This window comes from Schistocerca gregaria, chromosome 2 (assembly GCF_023897955.1).
Source record: "Schistocerca gregaria isolate iqSchGreg1 chromosome 2, iqSchGreg1.2, whole genome shotgun sequence".
In the NCBI taxonomy this organism is placed as follows: Eukaryota; Metazoa; Arthropoda; class Insecta; order Orthoptera; family Acrididae; genus Schistocerca; species Schistocerca gregaria.
In genome coordinates this window covers 398,823,236-398,842,709 of record NC_064921.1, presented here as the reverse complement: position 1 = coordinate 398,842,709, position 19,474 = coordinate 398,823,236, and the positions used below count along the sequence as shown (strand labels likewise).

Sequence of the window (19,474 nt, the reverse complement as noted above, 5' to 3'; positions counted from 1 at the left end):
AGTTAATAACACAATTGTGAGCAGTGAGGTAAAGCTCTGCCCCTTTGAAGAGCCACCTTTTGAATTCAAACAAGTAAGTGAAAAAGAAATAGGCAGGATAATAAATAACCTAAAGAATAAGTTCTCTTCTGGATGGGATGGTTTGAGTAGTATCGTGATTAAAAATGTAATAAGGAATTAGTTAAAATAATCACCCACCTGGTAAACTGCAGTATCAGAGAACATACATTTCCAAATGTATTGAAATGGAACACAGTTAAATCTGTGCATAAAAAAAGGATCCAAGGAAGAGGTTTCAAATTTCAGGCCCATATCATTAATACCTGTCTTCAGCAAAGTATTTGAAGTTGTGCTGCTGACACAACTTAGTGACTATTTCTTGAAAAATAAGTTCCTAACAGAGACACAACAAGGATCCCGAAAAGATCATAGTACTATCACAGCAATTACGGAATTTCTTCACAAAACGCATGGTGCCCTTGATCAAGGAATGGAAACAGCTGACATATTTCTAAACCTTACTAAAGCCTTTGACTCGGTAAACCATGAGTTACTTTTAAGTAAACTTGAGTCATACAATGTAAATGCTGCATCCATGCAATTGCTGGCGCAAGCAGTGTACAAAGCTGACTTACAAAATCAATAATCAGATCATTAATTTCTAGTCCAAATATGAGACAGTCACACAAGGTGTACCCCAGGGCTCAATTTTGGGCCCTTTCCTTTTCCTAGTGCACATAAATGATATAGAGGAACCCTTCAACTCCCAATTGGTAACCTATGCAGACGATACCTCACTGTTATTTCTTGGTAAACAAAATGATGAGTTAACATTAGTAGCAACTGAGGGACTACGTCAAATAACTACTTATTTCCAAGGGCAAGGTTTGAAAGTTAATATCAGTAAAACTCAGACCAAAGCTCTATCGGTAACATAGGTGGAATTGAAGTAGTGGACACAGAAGGCTGCAGATTTCTAGGTATTCACCTAGATGAAACTCTAAGATGGGTAAACAATATCAAATTTTTATGCAATAAAATCAGCAGTTCATTACATTTAATCAGCCAGTTATCAAAAGTAGTTCCACATCAGACATTAAAAACAATTTATTATGGAACCATTTTTACACAGATTAATTACGGGATAGAGATATGGGGTTGTGCTGCCGACATACATATGAACAGAATATTAACCCTACAGAAAAGAGCAATCAGAATTATCCATGGATTATGGTATAGAGATTCATGCAGGGAAATCTTTGTTCATCATAAATACATCACAGTCTACTCACTGTTATCTCTACAAATTAATTATATTTTTTGTGACACATCAAAACAAAGCAACTAAGACTTACATCTCTGCCCTTACTCTTTGCCTTTAAATATAATATGTCTGCTTGTGTCTGTGTATGTATGGATGGATATGTGTGTGTGTGTGTGTGTGTGTGTGTGTGTGTGTGTGTGTGCGCGCGCGCGCGCGAGTATATACCTATCCTTTTTTCCCCCTAAGGTAAGTCTTTCCGCTCCCGGGATTGGAATGACTCCTTACCCTCTCCCTTAAAACCCACATCCTTTCATCTTTCCTTTTCCTTCACTCTTTCCTGACGGAGCAGCCGCCGGTTGCGAAAGCTCAAAATTCTGTGTGTGTGTTTGTGTGTTTTATTCATTGTGCCTATCTACCGGCGCTTTCCCGCTTGGTAAGTCTTGGAATCTTTGTTTTTAATATATTTTTCCCATGTGGAAGTTTCTTTCTATTTTATTTACAACTAAGTGCTCTGATATGCATGCCTATAATACAAGAAATAAAGACTGCTACTACAGACAAAGAACAAAATTAAAAACAACAGACCATAGTCTGATCAAATATGGCACAACAGATTACCGAGCTCTATAAGGTGGCACAAAGGGAACTTATTCAAAGTGAAACTGAAATAATTCTTGATTGACAAGTGTTTATACTCTTTAAGTGAATATTAATTCTAAACTAAAATCTGAATATTTGTAATAGGTACGATGTAACACCCAATACTGTCCCTTATTTGGTACATTTGTATCATGTATATGTAATCACATATGTATATATGACTGTACTAAACTTGTAAAAAAATGTTAAGACATTTGCAAAAGACACCAGTTGGTGTCTCCCTGCAAAAATAATAATAATAATAATAAAATTTTATTGCCAATTGGCTGATTACAGCAACAGACAAAATCAAGAGCATATATTTCTACATAAACTACTATATTGATGTAAATTGGTTTACATAAAATAGGTACACATTAGAATACAGTATTTTCATCTTAAAAAAATCATCAATGGTGTAAAACGAATTGTTCACTAGCAGCTTGCATAATTTAGCTTTAAAAATATTTACAGGCAGTTCTTTAAAGTCTGCACTTAGTCTATTAAACATCCTTTGTCCAAGAACTAGGTAGGAGTTCTGCGATTTTGATAATCTATGATATGGCACGTCTACAGATGTTCTGTTTCTTGTATTGTGGGTATGAATATCACTTCTCAACACAAAATTAGAGACATTGTTTCTAACGTACAATAAAACATTGTAAATAAATAAGTTTGCTACTGTAAGACAATGCAATTTAATAAACAGAGGTTTACAATGTTCTGTTTTATCAGACTCCATTATTATTCTTATTACTTTCTTCTGTAAAAGTAAGATGTCATTTACATGACAGCTACTACCCCACATTAAAATTCCATAAGAGATGATGATTTGGAAGAAGGCAAAATATGCTGATCTCACATAGTCATTTGGAACATGTCTTTTTAAATTTCTAATTAGATAAATAACTCTTGAAAGTCTAGCCAATATATTTTTAATGTGAGGTTCCCATGTCAATTTATTGTCAATACTAATCACCTAAAAATTTGACAGTTTCTATTTCTTAGTAGTTTGGAATCTCTTTGAGGCTAAAGTAAAGTGTCTGGGTTTTGTTTTCATTTTGTAATAAGCCATTAGCTTTGAACCATAATGAGGCCTGAGCAAGGGTATTTTTGGTCAGTGTTTTCAGTGTGCCTAGATCAGAGTTTTTATGTATAAAACTTGTGTCATCAACATACAATATTGTGTAAGAATTCATGAACAAGGGCAGGTCATTAACCATCACTATAAACTGTATAGGTCCAAGCACCAACCCTTGAGGCACTTCATACCTAACATTAACCAGATTTGATTTCTGCCTACCAATGCACACAAATTGTTGACAGTTCTCTAGAAAAGACCTGAACATATTTATACTGTTGTCATCAAGACCATAGTAAACTAGCTTATTCAGCACAATGTCATGCTCTACACAGTCAAAGGATTTGCTCAGGTCACAAAATGCAGCCTGGGCATAGACCCTAGCCTCGAACACATCTAGTACTAATTTTATGAGGGAGTCCATTGCATCCATTGTGGATTTACCTTTCCTAAATCCAAACTGTTTATCACTAATTAAATTTAGTTTACCCAAGTAGACACTAACATGCTCATACATAATTGTTTCTAAAATTTTTGAAAAAACTGTGTTTACAGATATAGGTCTGTAACTAGCGGGACAGTTCTTTCCGCATTTTTTTGCAAATAGGCACAGCTCTAGAAATTTTTTGTATATCGGGGAACTTACTTTCAACTAGGCTTTTGTTAATAGAAAAAATTAAGGGATAAATAACACAATCAATAACATCTTTCAACAAATTACATGACATATCATAGTAATCAACACTAACTGAAGGTTTTAAATTTTTCACTGTTTTTAGGATATTATTTGGGCTCACTTCCGTGAAAGTGAAGTGCTTGGGGGGAAGCTTTTCAAAGCAGCTGTCTATAATACTAAGTCCATTTTCAGGGGGTTTGTTTATTGAGCTACTAATTTCTTCATTGGACTGAATGCAATACTTATTAAGTTCTTCTGGGGTAATGGCAATTTCCTCTTTGTGTTTAGTGTGAGTAATGGAGTTTATTACACTCCAGGCCTTTTTGCATTTATTGTTAGATTTTCCAATGTTTACTATGTTATGCAGTTTCTTTGCTTCATTTATTGCCTTCCTATACTTGTATTTAGCTTTAGCATACAGTTCTTTATAAAGTTCTGATTTACTGGTTTTGTACAGACTAGAATATAGCATACATGGACTAAGTTATTGGAAATATATGGTACAAATTAGTGGTAAATCCTACATCACTGCAACTTAGTTCCCTAGTTGATCTGTGGAATGCAAAATAAATAAAATACAGATGTACATATGAGATTTAGTTTCAAAATGAAAACAGGTTATTTTCATGTGAATTTAGCGAAGAAAATATAGTATGGAAGCATACAGATGGTTCTATGTATCTCTAGGGATAGAAAAAGGCTCTAGGAAAGACCAACTGACTAGGACTTGCTGCAGCTCACATGAATACTCACCACGAAGTACAAGGGCTGTGTAGCAATTTGTGGGCGATTATCACGTGGACTGCATTTGTAAAGTCTGTCAATGCTCTGCTGCTGGCTGTTGTTGGTGTACAGAGTTTCGTGACCTGCGATTAGCACACACCTACATTGGTAATCTATCTCCTTTTAATCCAATCCAGCCCTGTAAGTAATACACAAAATCATTTATATAATAGTGTCAAATTTGGTTTTCAGAAAATCTCAATGCTCTACAAAATGCAATGTTTGCTTTTTTTCATATTTTACACACGTTTCAACACCTATATGAAGCATGTGGTTCTGTTTTTTATTTCTGTAAAATATTGTACTATGTTTTTGTTTTCTATTTTAGCCTTAAAATAACAAGCATGTATTTCATGCTGCATTAATTTAGTAGTTGTACTGTACTATTAAACTAGACCAATTTTTATAAAAACTATTCTTGAAGAAAGGTATTTTACAATAATAACTGTAGAAAAAATCTATCTCAGTTTCTCTTTGAGAGGCGAACTGTGTTCTTACTAGATGGTGGCAATCATTATACAAGAAACCATTCAAAAAATTTGATATAGTATTGGAAGTTTTCAAAATGAATTAGCTTGAGGCAGCTCATACACCCTCGAATAAATTTTCATGTAATTTTACCTCACTGTGCACCATCATTTTCCTATTACCATTTGCTTAAATTCTCCCATGTCCCATATGGGATTTTCTTTTTGTTGGCTCTGTTTGTACCTATGCAGCTGCTTGGGTACAGGATAACTTCGTTGAATAATCTCTTTCTGTCTATGTAATCCTCATTACCATATCTAAGATATGAAACTTTCTGTTTACTTTAATCTGGTATACCTTCCCATTCTCAAATTAATTCTCATAATCTACATTTTTTTACTTCCTGTCTGGTGAGTCTGTTCCCTTCCATCAAGTTGTATGTTCAATGCATAGAAAGCGGCACAACAATTAAATGTTGAATGGCAGTTTCAAGAGCAAAAATAATGCACAGTCATTCTGTCAGAAGTGATTCACCTCATGAAGTGTGAATACACAATTTCTATCACAGTAACAGATTTTATTGTCACTTTTACTCTGCTATATCACTGTAATGCAAAAGTCTAGTTTGACACCTATTGACGTGGAATGGTAAGCCATTGGACCATAGCCTTCACATAAGGCCTCGACTGACCCCATATCACTGACATCGAGTTGCAGAAGTATTCTGGAACATATAGGCCTATTGTACTTGAACATTATTAAATATCTCAAAGAAAAGTATCTATCAACACACAGCTAGCTATGACAGAAAATATTCTTCTTTTGATGCACAACTGACTCTTTATTCTCTAAAGTAATGAGAGCTACCAAAAGGGAATCTCAGACTGATGCCATATTTCTAAATTTCCAAAACATTTTTGAAACCATTCGTAACAAGTGGCTTCTAGTAAAACTGCATGCCTATAGAGTATATTCTCAGTTGTACAACTGGGTTCAGGATTTCCTGTCAGAAAGGTCACATTTTGCAGTAACTGATGAGAAGTCACTGACTGAAACAAAAGTGATACCTGGCATTTGCCAAGGAACTGTTATAGGCCCTTCTACTGTTCCTAATATAGCCTACATTCACATTTTGGGAGACAGTCTGAGCAGTGTTTTTAGATTGTTTGCTGATGATGTCATTTATCATCCAGTACTCATGAAATGATCAAAACAATTTGAAAAATGATTTAGACAAGATAACCATATGATGTGAAGATGCAATTACCCTCAACCATAAAAAATTTTAGTCCCTCCATGTAAATAATAAAAAAATTCTGTTAAATTTTGGCAACATATAAATCACACTAAATAACTAGTGATTACAAATACAAACATCTTAAACTGGAATCATCACATGGAATATGTTGTGGAAGAGGAGAACTAAAGACTATGTTTTACTGGCAGAACACTTAGAAGATTTAACTTTTTTTTATATGTTTTTGCATGACGTCATAAAATAATGGCTTTTCCAAATGTCATATTGTTACATCTTTATGTACAAAGGATTACTATTTAACTACAAAGGTTAATACATAATACAAGGGTGAAACAAATATAATCTGGACTCTTTATTTTATAAGTTTATTTGAACTTCATAAAATTTCACATACATGAACTTATTTTTCTATATAGTCTCATGAACAAGAAACACATTTTTCCCAGCAGATAGACAGTTTCTTATCTCATTTTCGTAAAATGAACATGGATGTGACAGCAGCCAGTTGCGCACAAACAGTAAAACAGCACCACAGTTGTCAAATCTGTGTCCTCCAATTGCTTCCTTCAGTGGTCCAAATACATGACTATCGCAGGATGAGAAGTTCAGACTCTAAGAAGAATTCTCTAGTGTGGTCCAGAAAAGTTACTGGATTTTTTGTTGAATTTGGGCAGCTGTGTAGGGTTGAGCATTTTTAAAAACCACAATGACATTCCGGATTGGAAATGTGCGCCTTTTCTGATGATAAGCACATTTTGCTTGGTCAAAAAGTTGGCTGTAGTATACAGCAGTTCAAAGCAAGACTTTCATGGAGAAAATTGATGAGAAGAAGTAAAATGAATAAATAATGCTTCAGTGTCCTTCCCCACTGAAAGACAGTTTTTGGCTTTGAAGAGTGCAAATTCGTCCTTTCTGTCCCATACCATGCTGCCTTTTTTCAGATCCACGGATGTAATGGTGCACCCACATTTCATCACAAGTCACAATCTGGTGCAAAAACATGTTCCCCTTCAATCTGGCAGCATGTTAGTGACAGTTTGCACACCTAAAGGCGTTGAAATTTATCTTCTGCGGTAAGAAGAAGAGGCACCTACCTCGCTGACACTTTCTGAAGTGCACGGTTGTCAGTAATGATCAGCTGAGCATTACCGTTGCTTATGCCAACCTCAGTAGCAATTTCAGCAACTATTATTTGCCAATCATTTTCAATGACCTGGCTAATAATGAGAGTATTCTCCTCAGTTACATGAGTCCTTCAGCAACATCAGTGAGATGCAGTCCCAAGTTTCTCATCCTTATAAAAACTATTTGTGCCATGTGTACACTTGAATCTTTCCCAGGGTCTTGACACCACACTGCGCCACGAGTCTTTTCAAAATTTCAGATATTTTCATGCCCTCCGTCATGAGTAACTCGATTACAATGTGTTGCGCAACAGGTGATGGTACCCATTGTTTTGACATTGTGATTCTGACTAAAGAAATGGCACAATAATGTTCTAGTTGAGAAGAATTATCACTGGAAAGAAAAGCAACAATAAGCAGAGATCTGGTACTCACCTTTACAAAAAGCCACATATATTCTTTCAGTGAATACAAGCACTTATTTAGAATTTTTTAGTAATTTTGTTTTTGATTGATCCCCAGTACATCTACATCTACATCTACATCTACATGACTACTCAGCAATTCACATTTAAGTGCTTGGCAGAGGGTTCATCGAACCACAATCATACTATCTCTCTACTATTCCACTCCCGAACAGCGAGTGGGTAAAACGAACACCTAAACCTTTCTGTTCGAGCTCTGATTTCTCTTATTTTATTTTGATGATCATCCCTACCTATGTAGGTTGGGCTCAACAAAATATTTTCGCATTCGGAAGAGAAAGTTGGTGACTGAAATTTCGTAAAAAGGTCTCGCCGCGACGAAAAACGTCTATGCTGTAATGACTTCCATCACAACTCGTGTATCATATCTGCCACACTCTCTCCCCTATAACGCGATAATACAAAACGAGCTGCCCTTCTTTGCACCCTCTCGATGTCCTCCGTCAATCCCACCTGGTAAGGATCCCACACCGCGCAGCAATATTCTAACAGAGGACGAACGAGTGTAGTGTAAGCTGTCTCTTTATTGGACTTGTTGCATCTTCTAAGTGTCCTGCCAATGAAACGCAACCTTTGGCTCGCCTTCCCGACAATATTATCTATGTGGTCCTTCCAACTGAAGTTGTTCGTAATTTTAACACCCAGGTACTTACTTGAATTGACAGCCTTGAGAATTGTACTATTTATCGAGTAATCGAATTCCAACTGATTTCTTTTGGAACTCATGTGGATCATCTCACACTTTTCGTTATTTAGCGTCAACTGCCACCTGACACACCATACAGCAATCTTTTCTAAATCGCTTTGCAGCTGATACTGGTCTTCGGATGACCTTACTAGACGGTAAATTACAGCATCATCTGCGAACAGTCTAAGAGAACTGCTCAGATTGTCACCCAGGTCATTTATATAGATCAGGAACAGTAGAGGTCCCAGGACGCTTCCCTGGGGAACACCTGATATCACTTCAGTTTTACTCGATGATTTGCCGTCTATTACTACGAACTGCGACCTTCCTGACAGGAAATCACGAATCCAGTCGCACAACTAAGACGATACCCCATAGCTCCGCAGCTTGATTAGAAGTCGCTTGTGAGGAACGGTGTCAAAAGCTTTCCGGAAATCTAGAAATACGGAATCAACTTGAGATCCCCTGTCAATAGCGGCCATTACTTCGTGCAAATATACAGCTAGCTGCGTTGCACAAGAGCGATGTTTTCTGAAGCCATGCTGATTACGTGTCAATAGATCGTTCCCTTCGAGGTGATTCATAATGTTTGAATACAGTATATGCTCCAAAACCCTACTGCAAACCGACGTCAATGATATAGGTCTGTAGTTAAATGGATTACTCCTAAGACCCTTCTTGAACACTGGTGCGACCTGCGCAATTTTCCAATCTGTAGGTACAGATCTATCGGTGAGCGAGCGGTTGTATATGAGTGCTAAGTAGGGAGCTATAGTATCAGCGTAATCTGAAAGGAACCTAATCGGTATACAATCTGGACCTGAAGACTTGCCCGTATCAAGCGATTTGAGTTGCTTCGCAACCCCTAAGGTATCTACTTCTAAGAAACTCATGCTAGCAGATGTTCGTGTTTCAAATTCTGGAATATTCCATTCGTCTTCCCTGGTGAAGGAATTTCGGAAAACTGCGTTCAATAACTCCGCTTTAGCGGCACAGTCGTCGATAACAGTACTATCGGCACTGCGCAGCGAAGGTATTGACTGCGTCTTGCCGCTTGTGTACTTTACATACGACCAGAATTTCTTCGGATTTTCTACCAAATTTCGAGACAATGTTTCGTTGTGGAACCTATTAAAGGCATCTCGCATCGAAGTACGTGCCAAATTTCGCGCGTCTGTAAATTTTAGGCCATCTTCGGGATTTCGCATTCTTCTGAACTTCGCATGCTTTTTCCGTTGCCTCTGCAACAGCGTTCGGACCTTTTTTGTGTACCACGGGGGATCCGTTCCATCTCTTACCAATTTATGAGGTATGAATCTCTCAATTGCTGTTGCTACTATATCTTTGAATTTGAGCCACATCTCGTCTACATTCGCATAGTCAGTTCGGAAGGAATGGAAATTGTCTTTTAGGAAGGCTTCTAGTGGCACTTTATCCGCTTTCTTAAATAAAATTATTTTGCGTTTGTTTCTGATGGATTTGGAAGAAATGGTATTGAGCCTAGCTACAATGACCTTGTGATCACTAATCCCTGTATCAGTCATGATGCTCTCTATCAGCTCTGGATTGTTTGTGGCCAAGAGGTCAAGTGTGTTTTCGCAATCATTTACAATTCGCGTGGGTTCGTGGACTAACTGCTCGAAATAATTTTCGGAGAATGCATTTAGGACAATCTCGGAAGACGTTTTCTGCCTACCACCGGTTTTGAACAAGTATTTTTGCCAACATACCGAGGGTAGGTTGAAGTCCCCACCAACTATAACCGTATGAGTGGGGTATTTATTTGTTACGAGACTCAAACTTTCTCTGAACTGTTCCGCAACTGTATCATCGGAGTCTGGGGGTCGGTAGAAGGAGCCAATTATTAACTTAATTCGGCTGTTAAGTATAACCTCCACCCACACCAATTCGCACGGAGTATCTACTTCGACTTCACTACAAGATAAACCACTACTCACAGACACAAACACTCCACCACCAATTCTGCCTAATCTATCTTTCCTGAACACTGTCTGAGACTTCGTAAAAATCTCTGCAGAACTTATTTCAGGCTTTAGCCAGCTTTCTGTACCTATAACGATATCAGCTTCTGTGCTTTCTATTAGCGCTTGAAGCTCAGGGACTTTTCCAGCACAACTACAACAATTTACAACTAAAATTCCGACTGTTCCTTGATCCAAGCACGTCCTGTAATTGCCAAGCACCCTTTGACATTGCAGCCCATCCCGCACTTTCCCGAGGCCTTCTAACCTAAAAAACCGCCCAGTCCACGCCACACAGCCTCCGCTACCCGTGTAGCTGCCAGCTGAGTGTAGTGAACTCCTGACCTATTCAGCGGAACCCAAAACCCCACCACCCTATGGCGCAAGTCTAGGAATCTGCAGCCAATACGGTCGCAAAACCGTCTGAGCCTCTGATTCAGACCCTCCACCCGGCTCTGCACCAAAGGTCCGCAGTCGGTTCTGTCAACGATGCTGCAGATGGTGAGCTCTGCCTTCATCTCGTAAGCAAGACCGGCAGCCTTCACCAAATCAGATAGCCGCTGGAATCCAGAGAGAATTTCCTCAGATCCAAAGCGACACACGTCATTAGTGCCGACATGTGCCACCACCTGCAGCTGGCTGCACCCTGTGCTCTTCATGGCATCCGGAAGGACCCTTTCCACATCAGGAATGACTCCTCCCGGAATGCACACGGAGTGCACACTGGATTTCTTCCCCTCCTTAGCTGCCGTATATGCTCTTACTGATTCTGGCAATTTGTTGTACATCACTGAGTCACTGATATAAGGACTGTGGTCTATTTTGCTCTTTGTCTGTAATAATTGTTCTTATTTCTTGCATTGTGATTATGTACATAATAACATTTTGGTGTGTCAGCCCAACAGCTTACAAAAAACTTGAGAGTGTATTTACACTGTCCAGTCACAATAATTTGGACACCTTTTAAAAGAGTGCAGCGCTGTGCAGTCTGCTGTAAGACACGCAGGAAGAGTGTCACTGAGGTTCTGGAGGTTACTAACAGGGTGTTCTGGAGGTCACTAACAGGAATGTGAAGCCACACTGACACCATTACCGTAGCCAGCTGTACGAGGTAAACAGCTAGGTGGCATCAACAATTAGACTGAGAGGGTCCCACAGATTCTCAGCTGGGTTTAAATCCAGGGAGTTTGGTGGCCAGGAGAGTATGGTAAACTCATCCCAGTGCTCTTCAAATCACACACATGCACTGCGAGTTGGGTGACATGCTTGTTTGTTCTGCAGATAAGTGACATCGTGCCAAGGAAAAACAAACTGTATGTAGAGGTGGACACGGTCCCCAAGTACAGATGCATACTTGTGTTGACCAACTGTGCCTTCCAGAATGATGAGGTCTTGCAGAAAATGCCACAAAAACATTCCCCAAAGCATTACACTCCCTCTTTATTTGCTTTCAGACATTTCATACCATATACACCAACAGGCAAATGTCAGATGGAGCATAAAATGTGATTCATCACAAGAGGCCACCTGTTACCACTTGGTGGACAGCCAGTTGTGGTATTGACACGCAAATTCCGTACTTCACCGCTGACGATCAGCAGTCAGCATGGGTGCATGAACTAGGCACCTACTGCTGAGGCCCATTTGCAGCAATGTTCGCTTAGCGGCTGTTGAGGAGACACTGTTGATAGCCCCTTGATTCATTTGGGTGGTCAGTCACTCAATAGTTGCTTGTCTATTCGCCTGTACACATCTCTGCAACTGTCATTCATCCCTGTCATTGATGGCCTACAGTGAACCACAGCTGCATCAATGCAGATTTTGGATAGTGCCATTTTTCCAAGCATCATATACCTAAACCACAGTGATATACAAAAAGTTGACAAACTTTTGAAGTGCTTTCACTCTTAGCTCAAAATCCAATGATTATGCTCTTTTTGGATGTCAAGTAAAACAATGCATTTGTGCCTTATGACAATGACTGCGACATGCTTTATATACTCTCCAGTACTGCCACATGCTGTCTGTAAGTGGTTACTGCATATTGATGCTGAACATGAGTGGTGGTGAATGGACCATCTATATAAAAAGATATTTCTTTTTGATAAGGGCTTCATGACATGATCCCCAGTATCCCAGACCATTTGTCAATCTAACACTTCTCTTTAGTAACACCAGTGTTCTGTTCAGGCACACCTCAGCAGCACCCCCCCCCCCCCCCCCCCAGTCCTATCCCACAACTTATAAATGGGAAAATTTTCCCATAGAAAACTGTTTTTAGGATTTTATATACAATTGCACTGCTTATTTTCCAGCATACATAGCTAACATAGTCTTCTCACCAAAGATTACCATCCGAGCACAGACTAAGGAACTCACAGTCTTCATTGTCTGTATAAAAAGTTCCCCAAATATTTCCTACACATGGGGGGCACAAGTCACCTACTTTGAACTCCAGCAACTGTTATTTTTTGATATTCAATTTTAGATCTTGGTTATTAAAATATTTAGTCACTTCAGATACCCCTGTGCTTAAAAATATGTTATATCCTCCTCATTGTCATTGTAAAACTGCAGAAAGTGGTCATATGGGCAAGTAATTATATGGGAATTAAAAGGATGTATAATATCCTTTACATACACAATAAAAAGAAATGTTTCCAATATCGACTCCTTGCATTACTGATTCAGTCACAGACCAAATGTTGATTTTCATAATTTTGATTTGATAATTTATATTTGTATATTCTTTAAGGGTTTTTAGGTATGTAGATAAGAGTTCAAGAAATCTGTGTGTGATATTGGTGGTGGTGGTGGTGGTGGTGGTTAATGCTTAACGTCCCGTCGACAACGAGGTCATTAGAGACGGAGCGCAAGCTCGGGTTAGGGAAGGATTGGGAAGGAAATCGGCCGTGCCCTTTCATAGGAACTATCCCGGAATTTTGCCTGAAACGATTTAGGGAAATCACGGAAAACCTAAATCAGGATGGCTGGAGACGGGATTGAACCGTCGTCCTCCCGAATGCAAGTCCAGTGTGCTAACCACTGCACAACCTCGCTCGGTGTGTGTGTGATATTGCATGCACTGAATTTCTGCAAGAGAAGTGCATGATTGACCAGGTTAAAAGCTTTAGTGAGATCTAAGAATATGCCTACCGCATGCTTTCTTTCAGTCTGATAACTATACACTTGGAGCAAAAATTTCTGTGAGAGTTGTTGTGATCTTTTTGGAATCACGTTGAGTTTCAGCGAAGATATTTTTTTTCTTTTTATCAAGAAAGGTTGCTGTGCTAACACCACTAATTCAAAAATCTTATGAAATGTAGGAATCGGAGATTTGGGTCTATAGTTTGATGCTTCTTCCTTTGATCCTTTTTTATGTCTGACAAAGCTCCTTTTCAGTGCATTAAGAAACATACCTTCTTTGATGCAACAATTGATGATTTATGTAATTGGATTAGCCACAACTTTTGTGAATTTTTTTATTACTGAGCTAGAAAGACCATCCCAACAACCTGTGTGTTTGTTTTTTTAGTTATCAAATTATTTTGTTTATTTCTTGTTCTTTTACTTCCTCAAATCAAAGCCCTTAACTGTTGTATGGCAGAGCATCAGAATGTTGAACAGATCTGTGTCTGGAATAATAGCGTCACTTGGGGGATATAAGATGATAAAAACTCTTTCTTGAGCTTGTATCAGTTGACCTTCATGTCTGATATTTACTGATTCTCCCTCTGTGTTTGTATGTGTTTTACGGTTTTTGTTAATAAGGTGCCAGGAGGCATGTTGGCGGTGCTATCGCTTCACTGTGAACTTGTCTTCTAAGATTTAGGGTTTTAATTTGAAACTTTGTTTAATACGTTAAATTTTTCTTTGAAAATGTGGAGCCCTTATGATTTGTAAGTATGTAGAGGTGATGGATGTTCTGTCTAAGCTTGACTAATCTATGTCATAGTTTTAATTTAACTCTTCTTTCCCACTGACTGAGCCAGCCGGGGTAGCCGAGCACTTCTAGGCGCTACAGTCTGGAACCGCTCAACCGCTACGGTCGCTGGTTCGAATCCTGCCTCGAGCATGGATGTGTGTGATGTCCTTAGGTTAGTTAGGTTTAAGTAGTTCTAAGTTCTAGGGAACTGATGATCTCAGAAGTTAAGTCCCATAGCGCTCAGAGCCATTTGAAGCCATTGACTGAGAAGCGCTTTTGTTTTAATTGAACCACAAGAGTTAAAATGCTTCAACACAACTGAATATAATTCATTCAATTTATTATTTGAGCCTTCTAACTTGTATACGCTGTCCAAATTTTGTCTAGCTAATGTATTTTTGAACCTGACTATGTTCTTAGTGGTACTGCTTCTTTTCCGCTGAATTAGTCTTGCAATTTCTGGAGGATCTACAATTAAGTAATCAATTTTCTGGCAGTGATCAGAGAAGTGGAATTCCATGTTACTGAACTTAATACTATCTTCATCACATTTGATGTTTATTGCATAGTCTATCCTACTGGAGGTTAAATCTGTTATTCTGTGAGGTTATCGGGTCCAACTTCGTCAGTTATGTGACAGACACCCAGAGGTTTTTTTCAAGTGTGCTGTTCTTAAAGCCTTCATAATGTATCACAGTACCAGTTAATTCAAGTGGTCCTACTCTGCAGTACTGTTCAAGAAATAACAGTCTCTTTTACTATGTTGAATAACATAAAGAGCTAATCCATCAGCTTTTTGATGCTGGTTACAGTAACTACTTCTTAGGGATAGCCATCTAATTTAAAATGTTTTATTTTGTCTTGCTTTAAGTCATTTTCTGTTGACACTAGAACATCTGGATTACATTCATCGATGACAGGCTGCAGCAAGTGTAATTTATTTCAAACATATTGTATGTTTAAATACCTCAAACAGAATGGCCTGCTCTGTTCCTTTTTAAGGCTTATTTTCAGGGAATACAGACAATACCCTAACATATTCATTTGATGCAAAAACAACTTCTTTCATTACATGCAACTGTTGCTTTGCTGTAGGCACTGGAGACTCACTTTGTATATATGAGAGAGATTTGCACCTGGCTTGAACAGTTTTTCTCTTATTGGCTCCCCATAAAAAACACTGTGCCTCTTTCCTGTTGTGAGTTCGATGACACTGCTTCTGCCGTGTTTGGTGATGGTGGTTCTCACAGCATTGTTGTTATCGATGACACTTGTGATTCTGATACTTCTTATACTGTTCCTGTAGACTGAAACACTTCACTGCACTTGGCATTAATATGGTTTGCACTTTGTGAAACTTCTGGAGCTTTACAAGTTGTGCTTCATTTACCTCTTCCATTTCTGATTCAAACAATTTTTGTAATTCACATCTGACTGACGACTTGTTTTTTTCACTGCACTTTTCGGTTTAAACCAGTCGGTAGTCTCTTAAAGAGATTACCTAAACTACACTTGCCCATTCTCTTCTGGAATCTGCTACATGGTATGGGATTCTTACCAGACACAACTGACTTAGGAAGTGAGAGTGTCAAAGGGCAGCTAGTTTTTTCTTATAATGAATTAGGGAAGAGAGCGTCATGGATATAATACTCAAGTAGAGGTAGCAGTCATTAAAACAATTGCTGTATATTCATCGTGGTGAGATCTTTACACAAAATTTCAATCACCAGTTTTTTCATCCAAACGAAAAAGTATTTCGCTGGTTCCTACCAAAAAATGGAGAAATGACCACTGTAATAAAATAAGAGAAATGAGATCTTACACAGAAACATTTGTGTGTTTATTTCTCCCATGTACGATTTGAGAGTGGAATGGTCAAGAAAATCTGTAACTAATTGTATGAATCATCTGCTGATTGTTTACATGTGAACTGCAGAGAAGCATTGTAAATGAAGTTAAAGTGGGGTTTTGATGCTTGTGCAACCATCTAGATTTATGTTTCCCTTATATGACTCAAGGTTAATAGTTCTCTCTTCCTTCCTTCCAGTTTGATAACTACATGCTGCTATTTGCGTATGATCACTCATCCATTCAGATATTATATAAATGTGAATAGCCCTGTCTGCTCCATGTGCCTAGGTTAAAGCCTTCAAAGAGCTGGTCCCTGCTCACATTTGCAGCATCCACAAAACAACTGTCTCGCAATATATTTAAAAATATCACCCGAAGAACTCTTAATATACATAATTTTGTCTCTTTGTCATTTCTGAAAAATATATTCGGATTCTACACATGATCTAATAGTATGTCCAATTTCATATTTTACACAACATCTCAAAAATATGTCATTTTGCCTTCTCTACAGTCACTTTTGTTTCTTTTTACTTCTTATTATTTTATTTACTGAAATTGGGAACAATGGTACCTTACAGTCATCCATGTGCACACTCTACACTACATAGAATTATTACGTATTTTGTCCAAAGGTGTGGCCTATGCTACTCAAAAGACATGTCATTTCAAAATGTACACTCTCTGACAAAAAAGTGAGACACCTACAAGATATGGTCAGATGTCAATGTAGCTTTGTACAGGCACACCATCAGCAGGTAGTAAATTATCAGAGCTGTGGTTCTCTGTGAAAGTGCATTAATGTTGTTTGTGTGCACTGTTGCTACCCAACCTCTGGCAGCTCATTCTTCCTAACGAGCTGAAACCAGTGAAGGTAGTGTTGGATTCTGGGATCTGAAGCGAAGTCAACATTCTGACCCCCTCCAAACTTGTTCCATTGGGCTCAGTTCTGGACTCTCTAGGTCAGTGGTTCCCCATCTTTCCCAGACCATTATGCCTGAGTGTAATCAGATAGTAGTTAGTACCTCAACTTCAGAATGAAAAGAATGTTACCTGAACACTTTTATTTTTGAAACAACAAAAGACGAATGATATTTACTTTTTTTAGGTGTTTTATTATACTGTGGCCATGGTGGTCTACTACCTAGGGCACTACCCTCCAGTCCTGGAGATCCTGGATTCAAACTGGATAGGTGTGGGGACTTTTCCTCATTCCAGTCACTCCAGGACTGTCCCGGGTCTGTTGTCAAATGAATAACAGGGAGCTTTCCCAGGGGGGTGCAAGGTGGCTGGTGTGCTGGGCTCACAACTTGCCCATCCTAGTGCCACAGGTGATAACTGGTATTGTTTATTTCCAACAATCATTTTTGTACGATAATGAATCAATTCTCTGTGCCTGACAATAAATACCTAAACTCCTTCTCAGAAAAGGAAGTTAACTATCCATATTGAGAGCACACACTTATTGCAAAGTACACTTCCTCTCCACCACTCTTCTCCCTACTGACTCTTGTTTTATCCATACCTGTGCGCCCATTTTAAAATATACCATTTTGAAGTGTGTGCACTACATTTTTTGTTTATAAATAGGATGATTGCTGGACTCTTTATTTCTGAACTGACAGAAATTGGGATACCAGTAATATAGCAGCCACTACATTGTGACTGTCCTGTTGTGATACGAATTACTTTGTTTATATGTTGCTAAAGTGAATAATGAAGCAGTTTCTGTCCATTGCGGGTATGAGTATGTCTCAATTTTATTGGCTGTGTGTAGGGGTGGAGTGTGTGAGGAAGATGTTCATACACTTGTTTCACAAGCTTAAATCTCCACCACAACGCTACATGTTAATCCTAGTAGGAATCTACTTGAAAAAATATAATTATTGGAAACTAATGTATTCAGTATTACAGTCTTATGAAATAGAGATAATGGGACAGAGTACCACACTGTGACAACAAGCACAGTGACAATATACATAAATATTCCATGACACTCATAATTTTATGTGTTGTTATTTAACTCTTGATTTAGTTTAGTATTTTATACTTCATGTGTAGAGAACACAACCCACATACAAGTGTGAATATTTATGTAATGTATGTGGAAATAAATGATTAATTATTAACAGATAACCACATAATTGTTGACTGCCGATGTAGCATTACATCAACACAACAACGCTCACTCTGGCACACGGTATTATACTGCAATGGACACAGATTCATTCCTACCATACCAGCCGTGCCACACATATTTTCACGTAGGAAATGACAGACTCACCAGAAATGGCTGCAAGCAATGGGATCATCAGAATCATGATTAGGTTTGCGCAACTGGAAAGCCAGTTCATAGTAGCACAGATATGGTCAGATGAAACCAAATATAGCTGTTTCGTAGCAGCACTAAATGAAGATGTAGTTGCAGAAGACATATGTGCATGTGACACTATTACTCAAACTCGGATTGTGTTGCAGATTCAAATGGCAGTTCACGGCAGCAGATGTGTCGTGTCCCACTCTACAAACAGATTTCTATCTTTTTACAGCCTGGTTCGTGATCAACAACATCAGTGACTGATAGATTCTATCACTAACTTTGATAGCCAAGAAAAGATATGTTGTGTCATCCCGAAGACTGAGTGCTTGATTCTGGAGGATATTCCATTAAAATGTCTGGTACCAGTGAAGCACACCACAGTACATCATATCTTTATCACACCAGGGCCATTAGCCTATGCACATCCTAGGCCTCTCACACTGGAACAGTTAAAAGTCATGAAGCACGAATTCTGTCAACCCTCCCCGTAGTAGTTGGATGGCCCTGTTACACATGATGCTCATGTGGTGATTACTTTCAACTCAGCACAAGGGCCATCCTTGACTGGTATACCATGCCACATATCAAAGACTTTGCTTTCAACATACAAGGTAAGAAAATATTCTGTACTATTCACATAGTGTACTACGAAATTCCTATAGCACCTGAAGACAGACACAAGAAGGCTATAACAACGTCCTTCAATCTTTTTCAGTGTGTGAGAATGTCAAATGAAGCACAGTCATTTCAACGTTTTATGGACAAAATCACAAGAGATCTATATTTCTGTTATGTCTACATAGACGACACATTAGTGATAAGTGCACCTGAAGTGGAGCAGCAGCAACATTTAACCTAAATATTTAATTATATGTGTATGTAAGGCCTTGTTACTAATCCTACAAAGTGTACCTTCGGGGCAACAGAAAT

At 38.5% G+C, this 19,474-nt stretch overlaps 1 protein-coding gene across 4 annotated transcripts in view; it reads right to left on the bottom strand.

Annotated features, from left to right (window-relative positions):
* The window catches only part of LOC126322318 (protein timeless), a 383,108-nt gene that overhangs the window by 227,738 nt on the left and 135,896 nt on the right, over window positions 1-19,474 (bottom strand). For all 4 annotated transcript variants that reach the window (XM_049994282.1, XM_049994284.1, XM_049994280.1 and 1 more), the window contains one exon: window positions 4,414-4,582. The gene's annotated coding sequence lies outside the window, so the exon portion shown is untranslated. The remainder of the gene's footprint in view (window positions 1-4,413; window positions 4,583-19,474) is intronic.